This window comes from Marmota monax, unplaced genomic scaffold, assembly GCF_021218885.2.
Source record: "Marmota monax isolate L192 unplaced genomic scaffold, Marmota_monax_Labrador192_F-V1.1 WCK01_AAM20220418_F8-fsc00416, whole genome shotgun sequence".
NCBI lineage: Eukaryota > Metazoa > Chordata > Mammalia > Rodentia > Sciuridae > Marmota > Marmota monax.
This window is the reverse complement of record NW_026694067.1, coordinates 452,462-471,337: the sequence shown is the minus strand read 5'-3', so window position 1 is coordinate 471,337 and position 18,876 is coordinate 452,462. Positions and strand designations below refer to the sequence as shown.

Genomic DNA, 18,876 nt, shown 5'->3' with positions numbered 1-18,876 from the left:
AAGGGTCAGCCTGAGAGACTGGCCTGAAGTACTGATTTTTTTAATCCTTTGTGGGTTTGTTTGAATTAATTGTCAACATTGTATTGAAGTATTACTTATCTCGGTTCCTCCAGCTTTTTGCCCCAAGGAGAGTGACTCCCTCACTCCCCTTAGTCCATTGGTAGTGTCTTCCATTTGCACAGGGTTCAGGCTTTACACTTCTCCTTCTCCCCCTTTTCTCTTGGTTGTGCTGTTATGTCAGCATCCTTATGGTTTGGCTGAGCTACTGAAGATGGGAAGCAGGGATCCCGTCATCAAACTCTCAGCCAAGGATCCTCAACCAGGGCTGCATCCTGAGGTTGCCTCTGCCCCAGACATGTAGATGTATGATCATGTCTTGCATTTTGTGACACAAAGGTAAGTGCTGGGGTGGGAACCCAGTGTTTGGCCCATGAGAAGCCCCTCTCTACCACTGAGCTACATCCCCAGCTCTGTCCTATGATGGTCTAAGAGAAGGAGTGTTCTGCAAAGCCCTCCTCTGATAATGAAGTGAGGGTTTGGCTTGTTCTCCCCCAAAGATATTCACTTACTATCTTTTTCATAAACATTTCCTGGGTACCAGGCCTGGAGAAAACAGAGCTGGCCTGAGCCAAGGGACATATCTAGTCATGGGGGACAGACTCTTGATCCTTTCTAGGAGTAATAGATCTAGAGAAGGGGTGCTTCCTCTATGGGTTGATGCCCAAGCTGGTCTCAGAGATTAATGGGTGCTAGCTAGTGATGAGGTAGATAAGCAGAGGTACCAGTGTTCCATGGAGAGGGGAGGTGGGTGGGCACCCAGGGACACAGGAAGCTGTTGGGCCAAAGTAGGTAGAACACCTAGGTCTGGTATCCCGGATTGGTTCTGCAGTCCAGATGCAGTCTTTGGAGGATTTAAGTAGAATAATGTCAGTGTCAAATTTGTGTTTTGGAAAAAATGAAAGGGTTTGGAGGCTGGTGTGAGGCCAGATTTGAGTCTAAGTACAGAGACAGAAGACATAGATGGGGCAGCAGCAGTGAGGGGTCTGGGTGGTGTTGAACTGGGACCACAGCCTGCTCCTGGGGATGGAGAGAATGTGCTGGTCCATATGCCAAAATTGCTATGAAATTGACAAATGAATTTAGAGCAATAATACCTGGGAGGAATGGGTTCTTTCACAGACTGTTTGTAAGGGCCTCAATGTACAACAAATTCAGTAATATGAAGCAAGTCATGAAAGAAAATGGGTTTATCTAAAGTGTGTAATTCCACTTCTTGAAATTTATCCTCAGGGGGAATTAAAGCCACAACCAAAGATTTTACAAACAAGGCCATCTATCTAGCTCAATGTTATTAACAATGGGAGAAAATTGGAACTATCCTAAATATCCATGAGAAAGAGTGAGACAAAGCAGTACGGCACATCCATCATAAAGCATCTTACACAAACCCTCAAAATTAGATTTCTGAAAGATGGAATCCAGCAACAAGTTTATGCTTAATAAAGTTATTTGATTATTGGTGTGAATAAAGCATCAACTTCATCAAAACTATTTCTGAAGCATCTCTAATAATGAGAAAATTCATTTTTAAAAAGATAATTTACAGAATGTTACCAATGATGATCTTAATATGTGTATGCCTTTTCAAATGCCTCTTTTCAAAATTTAAAGAAGTTTATTTTTTATTTTGTTTTTTTTTAATTTTCAATATTATGTCTCTTGCTTGTAGGGTTTTACTTCATTTCAATTTTAGTTTTATAAGTTTTCTGACTCTAGGAAAATTTTCACAAGAAGAAATATTTCATTTTTGTCTTCCAAAATAATTCTAATAAAATAGTAACACTTTTTGTAAATAGGTAAGTTCTTTCAGTGAAAAAAAAAGAAAAGAGAGAAAGGTACAAAATATATTATATACATAAGTATATAAAGTAAGTAGAAAACATTTTCTCTTATATTTTTCCCTCCTACCATCTTTCCCTAAAAACCCATTCTACTTTCCATGGCCACTGTCATGTTGTTCTGTATGGTTTGACTCTTTCATTTTATGTGCATCCTTGAAAACACACACACACACAATTGGTTTTGAGATTTTACTTTTTAAAAATAAAGTCATACTCTGTGTATTACCCTGCAATTAGCTTTTTAAGCACTTTATTATTGAATTTTCTAGATTAGTCCATATGAATCTATGGTATCCTCAAAATAGCTATATAGGGAAAGTGTAGATGTAACAGAATTTTGTAATCATTCTCCTTTTAACAATCATTTAGATTGTTTCCACTAGAAAATATGCATGTGATCATGCATTGAATCTGGGGTGGGGAGTGAGCATAATATACTTTTGAATCTCTAAAGATTGAATGTCTAAAAGTAGAAATTCTGGATCAGCGGAATTCTTGAAATTTTGTAGGTAGTTCCAAACTACTTCTAAAAGGTGTTCCAATTTATACTCACTACAGTGAGTGACAGTGCCCTCTTTCCCACCTCCTTGACAATAATGTGATATTGTTGATATTTCTATACTTTACCCATGTGTTGAGAATAAATGGAATGTGTTGTTTTATTATTTCTTTGATTATTGGTGAAATTTTTATCCTTTCTTATTTTTGACTTAGTTTATGCCGCGTCCGGCCAAGGGAGCCGAGTCCGGCGAGGGACGGCGAGGTTAAAAGACACACAGGACACCAAGGTTCTTCATCCAGGAGTCAATAATCTTTATTGCTAACACACCTTTTTTTATACCCCAAGCAGCAGAAGTGGAAAACTACCCAAAAGCAGGAGGGAGGGGGGAGAAATTTAGTTTCAACATCTATTATTGTCAGGTACCGAAACCTCCCTTAACAATAAGTCCATCAGACCAGAAAAGGTCAAGGCATTCCCGTGGGATACATATGTCTCAGACGGACAAGCAGGAACAGAAAAACCGCAAGTTCGCTATGGCCTTGTGAGCTGGCCACACTGGCATGCAGAACAAACTAGTGGAGGTAAGGCTCCAGGGGCCAGGGTGGACCTGCTGCTAACAAGTCCCCCTCTTTTGTTTTTTGCATGCCAGTGGGAATCAAGTAGCCCCTGTCTTAGGTCGTTCACAGCCCTTGCGATGCTTACCCGTCTCTGGGAAGGCCCCGATTCCCTGTCTTAGGTCGCGCAGCAAGCGTGAAAGTTGCCCGTCACTGGGTACTACAAGATCAGCTCAAGGTGTTATGACCTATCAAGACATTATTGCGGTAAACACTTAACCGTCTCCACCTACGGGACCCATGACCGTCACCGCCGAATGGCAGATGTGATTGGACCGAGAGATTAGACAGCAAAGATCCTAATACAGGAAGGCAAGAGGGAGAGGTATGCATAGAGAAAAGATATGGCAGGAGTTCTTCTTTTAAGGAGGACACTCATCTTCGGATCGGTCTGAAGTATATCTCAGAGAGGCGATCATCCATCTTCAAGCATTGATAGTGAACCTGTATCGGCTTAGAGGCTAAGATATTAATTTGATCCTTAATGAATTGTACTATCTTATTTACAATGCAGGGTCCTATTGCCACTACTAGAAGGAGGCCTAACAATGGTCCCAATAAGGGAAGAAGATAAGGCAAAAATCCATTAAGTCCAGTCCAGAGAGGGTTCTCAAATAATTCCCTCCTCCTTTTTTCTAGGTCTTCTTGGAGTTGTTTAATTTTTGTGCGAACTATGCCAGATTTGTTAGCATAAAAACAGCACCTCTCCCCAAGGGCTAAACAAATTCCCCCTTGATTGGCAGTAAGCAAGTCTAAACCCCGCCTGTTCTGAAGAACTACTTCTGCTAGAGAGTCTATCTGGTCTTGTAAGTCTTTAATGGTTCCCGATAGGGTTTGCACATCATCTATAAGCTGTTGAGATAGGCGGCGGTAAGAATGTATAGCCGTACCCAATCCTGCCGTGCCTGTACCCACAGCAGCTGTTATTCCAAGGCCAACAAAGAGTGGTAAGGCCTGCATAGCTCTCTTGTGTCTTCTAACTAAGATGTCTAGGCTAGGAATGGGTAGGGGTTCATCTCCTGAGATAATCGTGATATCAGGAAGCAATAATGCCAGAACGCAACCACCAGTCCAATTTGCTGGGAGCCTGGGAAAAGCTAAATTTCCATCACACATAAAGACTGTACCATTAGGGGGACAAATGGGCGGAGTAGGTGAGGAGTAATTCTTTACTAATGAGCAGTTTCCAAAGGAAGAGATTCCAACATCAACATCATAGGTATTATTTTGCATCATGCCCAGAAGGCATGACATAAAACCACCTAGAGGCTGCACCTTAAAGGGTAGCCCAGATTGACATGTGTTGTCATCATCAATGGTATAATTGATGGGAACCGCCAATGGCATGACTGCACCTGCCGTCATGCAGAGCCAGCAATCACCAGCAAGGGTAGGGTTGGAACTGTTAAGTAAAGAAAAGGTAGTTTCTAGGATATCTAATGTATTGGCATCTAAATCAGCAAACTGGGATTTGGGCAATATCAAGGGGTGGCATGTAGGCTTAGGGATCTCCGGCTTTAAAAGCTTAATCACCTGAAGGTGTTTGATAGCATCAGTGGGTCCCCCTCCATCAGAGACTCCGATGGGGGCCTGCATGGGCCAGCAGGAAGGTTTACCCACGATGCCCTCACATCCCGCCTCCGTTAACCGAGTCGTGATGCCTTCCCCTCCCCGGTCACCAAGAAAAGGAATATAATTATAAGTGGTCCCCCATTCTCCACGGGTGTTAGTTAGGATGGCCTCAAAATACTGTTTTCCTTGATTATTAACACAAATTGAGGCCGATGTATAACAGGAAATGTGCATTGCCGGGGTGTAATGACAAGTGGCGGAACAGCTTCCAAGAGTCTCGGTCGGATTAGGGACAACAAGTCCAGGCTTATTAACACATACCCATTTTGGTTGCTTAAATCCTCCGATGTTTTCATTGAGTTCAGCCGCCATGTAGGCTACTTTAGTCCCACAATCAATGCTCTGGATATAACCAGAGGGGGCCGAGTGCCGGGGCCCTCCCTTACACTCACAAGGGGCTCCAAAAAGATATTCATGAATATTCCCAGGTGGGGGATCAAGCCCTCCTTCAGCAAACCTGTCCAGAAGGAATGCCACAAGCGGGGTCCAGCTCATGAGGTGTGTCTCGGCACTCACTTGAAGGGGTGAGAACAACAGCGGCAGGATCAGCCATCTTGGGAACTTCATTTTGTCTTGAATTTTCATTCACCGGTTTGGTGCAGTGCTCCGGGATCCAAATGGGCTTCTCAGTTCCTGGGGGAAAAACACATACAGCTCCCCTCACTCTAGCTAAGAGTGGAGCCGGGGGTTGCCACTTTCTGGTGGATAAATCTTTCCACCTTATTTGAGCATCTTGTACAGTGGGAGGGGAAAAGTGGCATTGTGCAGCCGTGCGCCCTCCAGTGTCAGTGAGTAAAAAATTTAAAGTAAATAAGGTTATGCTTAGAAGTGCTTGTGGTCCCTGACAATTCCGGTATATCTCCCCCTCTTTTGTTTTTTGTAAATAAGTTTTTAAATGTTGATGGGCTCGTTCTACGATAGCTTGTCCCTGTGGATTATAAGGGATTCCAGTCTTATGATTAATTTCCCATTGGGTGCAAAACCGTTGAACCGCCTGGCTTACATATGCGGGACCATTATCGGTTTTGAGGCATCGTGGGGTGCCCATGGAGGAAAAGGCTTTTAGAAGATGACTGATTACGTCCTTATCCTTTTCTCCAGTATGTAAGGTGGCAAAAATGAAGCCAGAATATGTGTCAGTGGAAACATGTATAAAGGAGAGCTTACCAAAGCTAAGGAAGTGTGTAACATCAGTTTGCCAGACATCATTAGGTTGTAGTCCTCTTGGATTTACTCCAAGGGAAGGAGAATGAATAAATGGTGCACAGGTTGGACATAATGAGACAATCTGTAAAGCTTGGTCTCGTGAACATCCTGTGTGGAAGCGTAAAGACTGTGCATTTAAATGAAATTTGTTATGGAATTGTGAGGCCTTATCATATTCGGTCGTCACACAGGAAAGGCCAACAGCATGAGTAGCAGCGTCTGCTTTTGCGTTGCCCTCTGACAAAGGTCCAGGGAGCCCTGAATGGCTTCGGATGTGGCCAATGTATAAAGGATCTCGTCTAGCCCAAATGAGAAGCTGAACTACCTGTAGTTGTTCTGTGATGGTGGATTGCTTTCCAATATATGATGCTGTTTCTATGACTAGAGCCAGATTGGCTACATACAAGCTGTCAGTATATACATTAAGAGGAATAGAACTATAGACTTTGAGAGCTATGATTAAAGCTTCAACTTCTGCCTTTTGGGCCGACTGACCTGACACAGGTTGTCGGAGAATTTGAGATCCATCAAAAACGATGGCAAATCCATTTTTGGCCCCATCTGTATATACAGTTTGGGCCTTTGGAATAGGTTCCCTTTTCATAATCTTTGGGAAGATAATGGGACACCTTTTAAAGCCCTCCAAAAGTCTATGTTTAGGGAAGTGATTATCAATCTGACCCTTGAAGCTGCACAGGAAAAGACACCAAAGGTCATGTTCTTGTTGTAACTTGTGTATCATATCTTGAGTGTAAGGTTGAATAAGTATGTCAAAGGTTTTTCCAAACAATGCATCACCCAAATATTTAGCCTTCCAAATTAAGTTAATAACTAGCTCATAAAAGGGAGTCAGTACCCGGGGGTTAGAAGCCGGCAAGTGGACCCAATAAATGGGACCCGTTTGCCAGAACACTCCTGTGGGAGTAATTTTAGAAGGTAGAACTATAAATGACAAGGGCAGAGAATAATCTATCTGCGTAATCTGCATGTCCTGCAGAGCCTCTTCTATTAGCCTCAGTGCTCGTAAGGCTTCTGGTGTAGGTACTCTATACGACGTAGGAGAAGGATCTCCTCGCAAGAGGTCATACAGGGGTTTGAGCTCTCCAGTTGGAATATGAAAGGATGGGCGCAGCCACTGTATTTCTCCGAGGAATGTCTGCCACTGATGTAAAGTTTTGAGCTGATTTATCTGGAACTGGGGTCTCTGGGGAAAGATTCCTATGTTATTAATGATGTATCCCAAATAATTGTAAGGGTGTTGAAATTGCACCTTTTCGGGTGCTGTGACCAGCCCTGCCCCTTTTAGAAGGGATTGGAGGACTTCATAAGATTGAAGAAGCCTTTCTTTCTTGGGCCCTGCCAGTAAGATGTCATCCATATAATGAATGAGGTAGAGCTGTGGGAACTGCTGTCGAAAGGGTCGTAAAACCTCAGCTACAAAATATTGGCACATTGTAGGACTATTAGTCATCCCTTGAGGTAGGACGGTCCATTCATACCGTTGGTAAGGTTCCCTAAAGTTTGTTGAAGGCAAGGAGAAAGCGAAATGCTTTTGGTCTCGTGGGTCTAAGGGGATAGAGAAGAAACAATCTTTTAAATCTATGACAATAAGATGCCAATCCTTTGGGATCGCAGTAGGAAAGGGTAGCCCTGGTTGTAAGGGTCCCATGGGTTGCATAGTTTTATTAATAGCTCGTAGGTCCTGAAGAAGTCTCCACTTCCCAGACCCCTTTTGTATAACAAAAATATGGGTATTCCAAGGGGAGGTAGAGGGCACCACGTGTCCTAACTCAAGCTGGTCTTGAACTAATAGGGAAGCGGCCTGTAATTTGTCCTTAGTTAGGGGCCACTGTTCTACCCACACAGGGTCATCTGATAACCAAGTAATGGACAGTGGAGGTGGCCGCACTTCAGTGGCCCCTAGGATAAATTTTCCAGTCCTCTCCGGTCTCTTCCCCACCGGGTAACCTGTTCTGCTGGATCCACGGGTGATATTTTGTCCTCATGTCTCTTTCCTAGTCCCCTTCCAGGGATCCATCCCATGTCTAGCATTGCATCATTAACAAAGTCATTATTTCCTTTCAAAGTCTGGGTAGTGAGAATAGCCCCCATTTGAAGAAGCAAGTCCCTCCCCCAAAGATTCGTGGGGAGTCCAGTCACCACATAAGGCTGGAAATGGCCACTATGTCCTTCGCCATCTCTCCATTTTAAAAAGGAGGCACTTCTTTTTGGTCGGGTCTGTCCTATCCCCTGTAATATGGCCGAGGGACTCTGGAGGGGCCAGGCAGGTGGCCATTGTTTTTCAGAAATGACAGAGACATCCGCCCCCGTATCTAGTATTCCCTTGAAAGCCTTGTCCTGTATCTCAATGGTCAGGTTGGGATGCGAATCCAAATGAGCTACCCAAAAGGCCTTGGGAGTTCCAGTGAAGCCAAAGCTGCCGTCGCCCTGGGACCCACGGAGGGCGTGCCCAGGAATGGAAGCTAAAGGTAGCAGCAGCAATTGAGCTATACGCTCCCCAGGGGGAAGAATAACAATTCCTTGGGTAGCTTCTACTACTATCTTTATTTCTCCCTGATAATCAGCATCAACAACCCCCATAAGAATCTTCAAGCCCCACTGAGTTGCGCTACCTTGTCCCAACACTAGTCCCACCGTCCCCTCTGGCAGGGGTCCAAAAACCCCAGTAGGCAGCGTCCGGGGTCCCATTTGGGGAGTTAATACCGCTCGGGAGGTGGAACTGAGGTCCAGTCCTGCGCTTCCTGGTGTTCCCCTGGGGAGTTCCCAGATAGAAAGGGGTTGGTCAGTGGGAGGCGGCGGAGATGCCCACTCCCTGGGGCACTGTTCTGTCCCTGCACTGCCCCGTACACTTTGGCTTCTGGGGCCCGGGGCGGGCCCCTGCTCCCGTTTCCCGACGGTATTGGGTTACCCTGGATGTCAAATTTTGACCTGCACTCACTACTCCAATGATTTCCTTTATGACACCGAGGACAAAGTCCAGGCATCCCTCTGCCAGCACCCTCGCTCCTTTCCGGGCAGTTTCTCCTTATATGTCCCTCTTTTCCACATTTAAAACACCCCTTAGAGCGGGTTCCCCTGTTATCAGATTTTTGCATTCCAGTCTTAAGGGCAGCAGCCAAAACCTGACCAGTAATATGAGGCCCATCTATATCTTTGCATGCTCGAATCATGTCATCTATACTTTTGGCCCCAGGAGGACTTAATAGCATTTTGGCAGTAAGTGTTAGCATTTTCATATGCCAGTTGTCTAATAAGTGGCATAGCCTGTTCCAGATTAGGGAATATTTTTCCAGCAGCCTGCATTAGGCAGGCTATAAAGTCCGAATAAGGTTCAGAGGGCCCTTGAGAGATCTTGGAAATTTTTGCTTCAGTCTTAGAAATGGGCAGGGCTTTCCAGGCATGGACTGCAGCTGAGGCTATTTGAGCATAAACACCTGGGTCGTAATTAATTTGTTGGCCTATGGTGGCATACTGCCCAGTTCCTGTCAACATTTCAGCATTTCGCCATTGATGGCCCGCATTCAGGTTAATCTGAGCCAGCTCGCAGCACCTTTCATGATATTCACTTTTCCACAATAAGAAATCCCCTCCAGATAACACAGCCCTGCAAAGTTGCTGCCAATCATTAGGTATCAGTTGACTGGCTGAGAAAGACTCGAAGAGGGTCAATGTGAAAGGGGCATGAGGTCCATAATTAATGACCGCCTCCTTAAGCTGTTTTATGTCCTTGAAGGCTAGGGGGACATGGGCTCTGGCCGGCTGTCCATCAGCATCGGCGTTTTCAATCATTGGAAAAACTTGAGCCACTCTAGAACCCCAGTGGACCCCCACCCGTCTAGTAGGGGCGTCCTCATTCCAATCAGGATTATAGGGAGGAGGTACGGCAATTGAGGGGGCCCTAGGCCCCCTCACATTTGTCCTTTTAAGGCGATGTTTTAGTTCCTCTATCTCCCTTTCTAATCCCTCCTCTTCCTCAGAGAGAGAACTGAGGTCCTCAGGATCATTTTTGGGCTTAGAAATCTGGAGGTGTTTCTTACCCCCCGAGCCCGAGTCCTCAAGAGGACCCTCATCCTTTAAGGATTCTGCCATTTGCTCCTCCTGCACCTGATTAAGGGCCTGTTCATATTCAGCAAGCTGATCCTTGATCTTTACTTTATCTGTTAATAAAGCATCCTTTACCAACCTCCATAAGGAAAAGGTGGCAACTGGGACACTGTCTGAGCCCCGGTCCCTCAATAATTTCTGAAGGTCATGCCTCACCAGGTCCCAGTCACTATTATTAAGAAATCCTCCTGTCAGAAACCAAGGACAAGCCTGGGCAATAATTTCAACGAATTCGGTTGCAGTCTTAGTTTTTATTCCTGTTCCTTGTGTATTTAACAGCTCTTTCAGTTCATTGGCCAGACGAAACTTCGCTGTTGAGTTACCCATGGTACGTACCCTGTCTCTTTAAATTATCTTTAAACCAATCCTCCCCCTTCTTTCTTAGAAGGTGAGCCCCGTCCGCTTACCCCTGCTTTCCGGATCTCGGTGGGAACCTCCAATTTCCGCGTCCGGCCAAGGGAGCCGAGTCCGGCGAGGGACGGCGAGGTTAAAAGACACACAGGACACCAAGGTTCTTCATCCAGGAGTCAATAATCTTTATTGCTAACACACCTTTTTTTATACCCCAAGCAGCAGAAGTGGAAAACTACCCAAAAGCAGGAGGGAGGGGGGAGAAATTTAGTTTCAACATCTATTATTGTCAGGTACCGAAACCTCCCTTAACAATAAGTCCATCAGACCAGAAAAGGTCAAGGCATTCCCGTGGGATACATATGTCTCAGACGGACAAGCAGGAACAGAAAAACCGCAAGTTCGCCATGGCCTTGTGAACTGGCCACACTGGCATGCAGAACAAACTAGTGGAGGTAGGGCTCCAGGGGCCAGGGTGGACCTGCTGCCAACAAGTTTATTCCTCCTGTAAATTAAGAAGTCATAATGTTGCCTACTTTTTTACTCAGTTGCTTTTATCTACTTATACTGTCTATAGAAACTTAACCCCATTTTTAGCAAATGTGTTGTAAATATTTTCCCTAGGTCTATGCCGCAGTATGGCTGGGCACAATTCAGGAGCCACTTGTCAAAAGAAACGAACTTTATTTTTAGAACACACACACCAAACCACACAGTTCCTCAGGAAAAAAACCTTCAGAGCCCAACTGCCACCACTGGCTTCCCACAAGCCTATCAACCTCCCCCACTCCTCCTGCTCTTGTGGCTGATTGGCTGGGTCGCGTGGGCAGAGCCAAAAAAAGTCCCCCAATGAGCAGCTCCGTGGTCTGAAAGGGAAGGGAAACAGCCCAATGAGCATCACCGCAAAGGAGCCGATCAGTTGGCAGCTAGAAGTTTGCTGGGGCCGCTGTAAGCCAATCATCAGCTGGCAGCTGGAAGTTTGCTGGAAGCTGGAAGTTTGCTGGGGTCCCTTCGGCTGTGGCTCTCAACATCTCCCCCTCTCTGTTTAAACAACAAACATGTGGCTTAGGGACCGTGCCTGCCTTAGGTTGTCCAATAGTACATATGGTCCTTACCCGTTATCGGATGAGCTGACCTCAAGGCATCAGCCTCCTGTCTTAGGTTGGTACCATTGCAATTGGATCTTACCTGTCATTGACTACCGGTCCAGCATACAGCCACACCTGTGGATAGGTCTTTGTTTAGCTGAACGACCATGACAAGCAGAAGGGAGGAAGATACACCAAGCCAATTGACGGCTCCTTTTGGAAAAATTGTACCACCAATGACACCATCAGCAAAAATACACACAAGTCGCTGTACCAACATATAGTTCACAATGCATACATTGAGTTCACAATGCATATAAGTGATATATAGTCCAGGCAAGTTCTGCAAGCAGTTCAGTGATGGCTCCTTTTGGAAAAATTATACCACCGATGACACCATCATCAAAAATACCCCAACACTACCACAAGTCCCTGCACCAACAGATAGTTCACAATGCATACAAGTGAGATAGTACACAATGCATACAGGCAAGTTCTGCAAGCAGTTCAGTGATAGCTATTGCAGAAGCTGTAGATTGGTTTTATCTTTGTCTTCACCGGCACTGGGATGAAGATAGGAATTCTGGCAATAATGGCTAAAGAAAAAATTATGCAACATTCCAGAAGGCACTAAAAGAAAACAATTTTCTTAACAATTTACATTATCTTGAACAGAATTATTAAATATAATGAAAAGGAAAGGTGAAAGTAAACAAACAGATCTCTTAACCTCCTTTTTTGTTCACATATTAAAACAATCCTCAACAGATGTTTACCCAATTTAAATTAAACTATTTAAATCATGTGAATAAAAAAAAAAAATATTTGGATCCATTTTTTCATGAGCACTCATCATATATGATATATGGACATTCGTACATACAAATTTACAACATAAAACACAAGTGTGCCCACAACACATAACATAATATTAAAGGCCTTATAACTTTTTACAGGTGAACTCTCCATTGCAATGTTTAAAAACTCTATAGTCAAAAAATAGAACTGATCAGCAAAACATTAACCTATGTCTGTATGAGCTCAAAAAGCAAAATAGAACTTCATGATGTGGGAAAGGGTAATAATAAAATAGATATTGAAAAAAGCATCCTGGTTCTGTCGCAGATGTAAGAATAGCCAAACTGGAGTTTTGGATATCTGTTGTTATGGATTTGAGCCAAATCATCTTCTTTTTGGTCTGTAGAAATCGCTTTAGTTAATCTTTCTGGAATCCAAATCGGCTGCTGTTCTCCCTGTGGAAACACATAAACAGACCCCCGACTCCAGACAATCACTGGGTCAGGACCTTGGTTAATCTCTCTGGAATCCAAATCGGCTGCTGTTCTCACTGTAGTAACACACAGACCCCCAACTCCAGACAATTACTGGGTAAGGACCGTTCCATTGTCCTGTTAGAATATCCTTCCAAAGTACCTTGGGCTTATGTACATTTTTTGGACACATATGCCTTTCCGCAGCACTAAGCCCTGATGAATCCAAATTTTAAAAGTTTAGAGTAAAAAGGGTTATTTTAAGTTTATCTTTGGGGAATATATACCCCTTCCCAATTCCCTCTTTTTGCTTTAATAAGTACATTTTAATAGTTTGTTGAGCTCTTTCAACTATGCCTTGTCCCTGTGGATTGTATGGGATTCCTGTTATATGAGTAATGCCAAGTGATGAGCAAAGTTGTTTAAGAGGTAGAAGTATAATCAGGGGCATTATCTGTTTTTAATTGTTTTGGAACGTGCACAGTGGCAAAATTTTGTAAGCAATGAGCTATAATATCTTTAGTTTTTTCTCCGGCATGAAGGGAGCCCATCAAAAATCCAGAAGAAGTATCAACTGTAACATGCAAATATTTTAATTTTCCGAATTCTGGCAAGTGTGTGATGTCCATCTGCCAAATATGGTTAGGTATGAGTCCTCTAGGATTGACTCCAAGATTAACTTGTGGTAAAAATGTCACACAATTTTGACATTGTTTTATTATATGTCTGGCTTGTTCTTTAGTTATTTTAAAATGCTTTTTTTTAGTTATTTTAAAACTGTGCTATTCTATCTCCTGGTAAATTACTGATATACCCTTTGGAGAACTGGCTATAATTTTTACTTCACCTTCATAATTGGCATCAATTACCCCAGGACTTATCCTAAGTCCTTTTAGAGTAGAAGAGCTGCGTCCCAATAAAAAGCCTACTGTTCCTTTGGGAAGAGGTCCTTTTACCCCTGTGTGAATGATTTGAACTCCCATCTCTGGAGTTATTACTGATCTGGCGGAGGTGCAGATGTCCAACCCTGCGCTCCCTCTGGTTTGTCTGATGAGGGATCTAATGGACAATGTGTCCTTGGCACCACCCTGATGGGGTTGCTGGGTTCCTCCAGTGCTCCGTATATTTGTGGTCTTGGGCCCCACAGCATTGGGCCCCCCTGTCCATTTTTTGGCAATGGAGCCCGATGCCTTTCTCCACGATATCGTGGATAAACTCCTGGTTCTTGTTCATTTTTTGATAATGGAGTACCCTCTATGGTGGTTTGGAGTACCCTCTATGGTGGTTTGAGAATGGCATTCATTAGCCCAATGTCTCCCTCTAAGGCATTGTGGACAAATACCTGGTATTCTACTCCTTTGATACATAGCTTTGTTAAACCCTCCTCCTATGGGGCAATTCCTTTTAAAATGTCCTGTTTGTTCACAATTGTAGCATGTTCTTGGCCTGGCGTCTAAAGCCTGTGTTACTGCAGCTGCCACGACTTTCCCTTATTCTAAATCCTTTTTTACTGCAGCTGCCATGACTTGCTCTTGTTCATTAATATCTCTACATAATTTAATATAAGTGTTTAAATCTTCATGTTTCCATGGTCTAATGACTTCTCTGCACCAATGATTCGCTTGCTCATAATCCAGTTGTTTTATTAATGCCATTGCTTGTTCTGTATTCCCCAAAACTCTGGTGGCTGTTTGAATAAGCCTATCTACAAATTCAGCATAAGATTCATTAGCTCCTTGTATTACCTTAGATAATTGACCTTGTAAACCTCCATGTCCTTGTAAAATCTTCCATGCCCTAACCGCATCTGAAGCAATTTGTGCGTATACGCCATGATCATATGCAATTTGTTGCTGCTGATCTTCACAAGGTCCCTTTTCTAACAACATATCTAGATTTCTCTGAGGATAACCAGCTGCTGCATTTCGCCTAGCCGTCTCCTTGCAAAATTCCTCATTGGCAACCTTTCATAACAGGTATTGTCCTCCATTTAGCACAGCTTTACACATATTAGCCCAATCTGCTGGTGTCATGTTCAAGTTGTTAATGGACTCGACCGTGCTTACAGTGAATGGTGCTTGAGGACCATAGGTTGTTACAGCCTCTTTTAGCTGCTTCACTGTTTTGAAATTTAAAGCATTGTGAATTTGCTGCCCTCCTGCCTCAAATACAGGGCATGTTAATATTTGAGATCCTGTCTCAGTATCCCAACTATCAACTGCGGGGGTTTGTGGCCTCCCAGCATATGGAGGTGGCCTTGTTAGTTGGACACTTACGCCCTCTGGTGATAGAAATGTGTTAGTAGCAGTCTCCTGTTGTAACTTTCCCCCTGATGGCTTTTTCTGCTCTACACTTTCTTTCTCCATCTGACTTGCTTGAGAGACCTTCTCTTTTACTTGAATATTTCTACTATAACTATAATACAACCCAAGAAGATAACGCCAAACAAAACTTAAACAGAGTGAAACAAAATTGGAACAAAAAATCATTATAGCCTTTCTATCCTCCTGAAATGTCCATCCGTCCTTGTCTATTTTAGAATTTTTAGAATATTTTAGGGGTCCATTTCCCTCCTCTGGGGCTGATGACCAAGTGGGTACTAGGGTCCAGGTCTAATTCGGGGGCACTAGGCCTTAGTGGGAGTTCACATGCCCCCAGAATCCAGGCTGAGGGTTAGATGTTCATCCAGTTTTGGAAGGCTTCACAGAACACCCATGGACAAGACTGGAGTTTGGACCCTAGCCTCTGGGCACTCAAGAGGTTACCACAAATAGACACCAACAGAAAACAGATCTTGGTCATTCTATGTTGCAACTGATCCTCTCATGAGTAAAGAGGGCAGAGGGATTCAGAGCCAGATCAAACTAGGCAAGGTGACCAGAGTCTAGCCCTCCCAAGGTGGTCCTTAGAAAGAAGCAAAGACTCCTCTGTCCCTGGAGCCCCTTAACCCTGGGGCTTGGGATCTTGCTTATTTATGCATCAGACTCCTGCATTTCTCAAAGGGCATGTTAAATTCAGGAGATTATGAATGAGAAAGCAAATGGAAGGCTTACAGAACTCCTTTGCATCTGAGTGAATTCAAGTATCATCAGAGGCTGTGAGGGTGAGTGAGTGCTTCTATGCCCCATAGTCTGGGGCAGGGACAGTCCAAAGAAGATAGCAGAGGCAAAGGGTCTTCTAATGAGGAGATGGCAGGCTTCAGGAAGCCCCCACTTGTCTGGGTAGGACACAATCTTTTGCCAAGAGCTGAGAGGACCAGGCGGAAGCAGAACCTGATGTTGAAGAGGACAGGAGGTTTCAGGAACCCTGTGAACTGAGTACAGCCTCAAGGCTACCCCACAGGCATCAGAACCATCCTTACATGATGAATGGACAAGGAACACCCATCATTGTCACAAAGGAAGTTCTGGGCACTAGAAGGATAACATGAGGTGGAAATCTGGACTGTGGTGGGGGCTCAGGAAGTTAGGGCCAGATTCCAACTGGGACTTCAGGGAAGAGGGACCATAACCTACCCTGGTGACAACTGTTACACTAAGGCTACAAAGGTAAGGGATTCAGACTCTCTTGGAGAGGTAACTTGGAAAGAGCTTCGGGGAAGTGAGAGGGCTTTCTTCTCTCCTGGGGGCAAAGAAAGGAAAGAAAAGGGAAGGAGAGTCCCTGAATGGATAAGAAAACCACAATGTAAAATGATTGCAGAAACTTTGGGGGCATCCCCAACACTTGGGCTGTCCTCTGGTAAACACACCACTGCTTTATCCACTCAAGTCAGCCCAAGGCTTCCCCCTTGGTCATTATGTTTCTACCCTCCTCTGAGGAGCTACAGACCAATAAGGCCACACTGTGTGTCTGATCAATGACTTCTACCCAGTGCTGTGACTGTGGTCTAGAACACAGATAGTAGCACAGTCACTGAGAGAGTGGAGACCACCCAGCTTTCTAAACAGGGCAACAACACATACATGGCCAGAAGCTACCTGACCATCACACCTGACAAATGGAAATCTCACAAAATCTTTAGCTGCCAGGTCACACCTGAAGGAAACACCATGGATAAGAGTGTGTCCCTTTAAGGATGTTCTTAACTTTTTGTCCCTCACCCCACCCTCATGATCCTGGAAGTGAAGGATCCTGGTGAGGAACCTCTCTATTTCCTAGTCTTCCTACTGAATCCTTCTCTTTGAACCCACTGACTGCTCAATAAAATATCCCATTGTGAATCAGAAATCTTGCTATATCTCATTTTTTCTTATCTCTTACATCATTTGCAATGGCCTTAGATCCCAAACCACAGCTTTAATATGCTTCAGCACTTAAATGACTTCAAATAATGGATATAGAAGTTGAGCCCATTCATTCACAGATCAATGGCCTCAGTAGATATGGTGGCAGGATCCACCCCATCCCAAATCACTCCCCTAAGACTAATCTCATTCTAAAAATGGGTTTTTATGATGAGAATTTTCAACACCAAAAGAAAACAGGATAATGACCCTAATGGTCTCATCATAAACACCAGACATCTTGTCTTTTTATCTGCAAATATTTCACTTCTGGAAAGAAGAGACATAGCTAAAATATGATTATCCAATCTAAGCAGAAATTACCAATGGCATCTTAATATCAAAAGACAACCAGGAACTCACAAAATCCTTCATACATGTATTTACTTAGTTCTGAGAATAGTGCTGTTGTTATCTGTGGTCGTTCCTCTGTGTGTAGGAAGCTGAAATGAGTGTTGAAATGGTGCTTTCTGCATGTGTTCTTGACCTGTAATCATCGGCCATACTCCACACATCCCTCTGGTTGCTCCATGCCAGGCAGATGCTAACAGGAGCTGGTATTTTCCCAGGTTGCCACACAGCATATGACCTCACAGAGTTGTCTCTGAGGATTTCTGTTTTCTCCTTTCCCAAAAAGTGTTTCTTCCATGGAAAAGATGACATATTGGTAGAGTTGACATTTTGGTGAGGTCTTTTCCCAGGATGGTAGCTCCAGAGAAGGACATCATATACTGGTCATCTTTCATCAAGGGTAACTTCCCTTAATGCTGGTTGTCCAGTTCATCAGTGACTGCCACCAGAATGGATGCAGCTTGGGGGAGGGTAAGGGTAAGGCAGAAAAGGGTTTTTGCACAAGTCTGTGTCATAGTGTTGGGTGTTCGGCAGAGGGACCAATGTGACCCTCCTAGGTTATTGACTTTCCCCTTTCTCTGCTCCCCTAAGTTTTGGGACAGTTTTCTGCTTCTTTGTTCTTTTTTTGTGCATGTGCCCTGTCTTTGTCCTGGGACAACCATTCTTCCTGGATCTTGGTTCTGGGACACTGAACTCTTCCCTTTCTGTTCAGACCCTCATGATTGTCTCAGTGGTTCATAGGCACCCATTCAAACTCTTGACTCCAAAGGCATGGGACTGCACTGGATGACCTCTTAAGATTCCATTGTCTGTGTGCCTGTCTTGGCATGCTGATCCATAAGAAGTCTTCTGATCTGTTCTCCCTTGTTGGTCACTTTTCTTTCCAATTATTTTGTGAGATGATTGCCATGAGGCCTTATATAAGGGGAAGACATTGAGAGACTGACAAATTATGAATTTAATAAGATATAGGACACTAAGGACTAAGAGTGGGGGAAAACATGTCATAACTCAGCCCAGGCATCCTGGACTGTAAACTCAGAATCAAAGATCAGGATAAGGGTAAGAGGTAGAAAGGAACCACAAGCCCTCAGTACTGCCAGGGATAGGGGTAAGAGGTAGAAAGGAACCACAAGCCCTCAATACTGCCAGGGACAGAGCCCAAAGACATATTGTGTTTCAGGAAACAGGAGGAAGGAAAGAAGAGAAAGCTCTGAATAACAGATTGCCAGGAGAAGAGTGATTGGAGATGATAGTGGTGGAGGTGGGTCTCCACAGGGAACATTCTGCAGAAGCACAGGCTCCTGAATTTACATATTAACAGGTCCCAGTGCAGGAAACCTAGATACGACCTGTAAACAAGAAATTCTGGTCTGACTCTACAAAAGGAGGGGGGCCTTTTTGACAAGGAATCAGGTCAGAACTGGCCCATAATGGAATACACTGGAGTCCTGAAGAGCTCAGAGGATAGACAGAGACTAATAATAGACCAGAAAGGATGTCACAAGAGGCAGGGCAGGAAGACAAGGGTGACATATCTGTGTGAAAGACT

General features: G+C 44.0%; 1 long non-coding RNA gene across 1 annotated transcript in view; it reads left to right on the top strand.

Moving 5' to 3' along the window:
- The window catches only part of LOC124106635 (uncharacterized), a 39,354-nt gene extending 36,469 nt beyond the window's left edge, over nucleotides 1–2,885 (top strand). The window contains exons 3-4 of the long non-coding RNA XR_006856103.2: nucleotides 242–396; nucleotides 1,291–2,885. This is a non-coding gene — a long non-coding RNA (uncharacterized LOC124106635). The remainder of the gene's footprint in view (nucleotides 1–241; nucleotides 397–1,290) is intronic.
- The last annotated feature ends 15,991 nt before the right edge of the window (nucleotides 2,886–18,876 follow it).